The following is a 2,149-nucleotide window of genomic DNA, read 5'->3' on the forward strand; positions in this document are numbered from 1 at the left end:
CACCCAAGAGCTGACAGACAGAGAGACAAAACTGACACCGCTTCAGGGCTGATATGGGTTCTGGGGTTTTTTTCCCCTTTAAAATCTATTTGATGGAAAGGAAGAAAATATTCTGTTCCTTGACTAGGAATCTCTCAGAGAGCTGTTCCCCCAAGGAGCAGGGCAGTACTGCAGACAGGTGAGGAGGTAATTTATTAAACTCATGGCTAGCTGGCCTCCCATCAGAAAAGCAGCCTCTGCAGCTTCTGTCCCTGACAGCTGCCAGGAGTAGGAGTGTTCCAGGACTCTCCACCGCTCCAGAGAGAGAAACACAAGAATCACAAAACCCAAATCCCTCTCCGCACTCCTGGCAAAAAACGCAGGCATATTATCTCAGCACTTCACATCTGGCTGCAAAAATCAGGCCCTGCACAGATATGAATTACAGAATCACAGCGGGGGTCTACTAATTTTAGAGCCAGAAGTGAAATATTTCTTGCTAAAGGTCTTTCCCATACTCTTCCCACTGACTTAACATCAGAAGCCATCCCTCTTGACATCTGGCAGGACAAATGTGCCATTTGGCATCCTTTGGGGTGAAAAGTGCTACAGGAATGCAAGATGTAAGCCTGTTTCTCGAGTGGTATAAATCATCATGTCCCTGACTTACACTTGAAAAATGTGGCCTCACAGTGCCTTCCTCTCTGTTCCTGACTGACAGATGCATCGGAGAAGTGCAGCCACATTTTTAGCTGCAAGAGTAGCAGAGCCACAGGGTCCTGTGAAAAGCAAGATGGATTTACTGCTGGAAATCACATGCTTCTCTTCCCTTCTCTCTTTTGTCTATTGTCTTCTATTTAACAGTTATTCTCCTGCTTTTTTTAGATACCTAGTGGGTCCTGTGCTACTTATCTCCATCCTCCTCCTATTAACTTCACAGAGGCTTTTGCCAGCCAGGGAGAGAAGGTAATTCTTTGCCACCCAAGTTGCACAACACCTATCAACCTCATACTGGGAAAACCCCAGGCAAAGTAATTGTTGGGCAGGAGAACAGCACACTGTGCTACTGTAGTGGAAATGTGAGATCCCTGTGCTTGGGAAGAGCATGCCATTCTCTCCTGGTTCGCTGGGAGCTGCTTAGCATCTGTTCAATCGGGGTTTGTCTCACAGGCCTTAGATCTCCGGGAAGGACACTCCTGTTGCACAGTCTCAGCTGGAGCCGAGAGAATCAGCCAGTCTGTTTCTAATGATGCTGCGCAATGACATTATTCAACTCCTCCCATGAGCTGCACTTCCTAAAGATGGGCGTCACTCTAGTGAAAAGCATGGCACAGAGAAGTCAGGCAGGACATACACTGAGTGTGTTTGTTCCTAGCTCTGCAGCTTGTATCTCAAGCCTTGTGTCCTCATTTTTAGTTATCAAATGAGAATGATCAGGCCCACAACAGGAACAGTCTAAACTGTGCTGTTAACAGGATGATGTCAAATTCAGGTGGTGTCCAGCTAATCTCCGCTAGCCTGCCCTTACAGCTCTCTCCTCTGTAGCAGGCATTTTGCACTCACTGAGACACTACCCATTCATCTAGAATTCATCTGCAGAGCCAAAGCAACAAAGGCTGGAAGAGACATCTTGAAAGGTCATCTCACGCAGCTCCAAACTTCAGTGATATCTAAACCAACCCTGTGACTCCAAGCAGATGGCAGTTGGGGCTTGTGTATCTTTCAGCGCTTGAGGTTTCCCTCCCTCTCCCTAAGCAACCTACACCACTGCGTCATACTCCACTTACTGTCATCTAGGGCACCCCCTTTGCTCAACCCCACCTTTCAACTTGGTCAATGTTTGAGTTCATATTTACCCCGTGATATTGTAACTGTAAGTAAATACAAGCCCAGTTAACTAAAATAATTAATATCTTAAGAGTAAACGCACAAAACGAGCAAAAGGACACTGAGAGCTTCGTAGAAAAATAAGAACTATGGAAAATGACTCTTCTGGTTGTTTAACTACGCGCCCTATTCTGTGAAACCATAAGGTAAAGCACTCAGAGAATCCAAGAGCAAATAACAAGCCCTTGGGTTTATAAACTTTATGTAATTTACCCTAAAGCACTTTCAAATTACCTTACTGTGTTTCCTTCAGTCAATATTGAAAGGCAGTCATTGCTACAGC

This window comes from Pygoscelis adeliae, unplaced genomic scaffold, assembly GCF_000699105.1.
Source record: "Pygoscelis adeliae isolate BGI_AS28 unplaced genomic scaffold, ASM69910v1 Scaffold637, whole genome shotgun sequence".
Taxonomy (NCBI): domain Eukaryota; kingdom Metazoa; phylum Chordata; class Aves; order Sphenisciformes; family Spheniscidae; genus Pygoscelis; species Pygoscelis adeliae.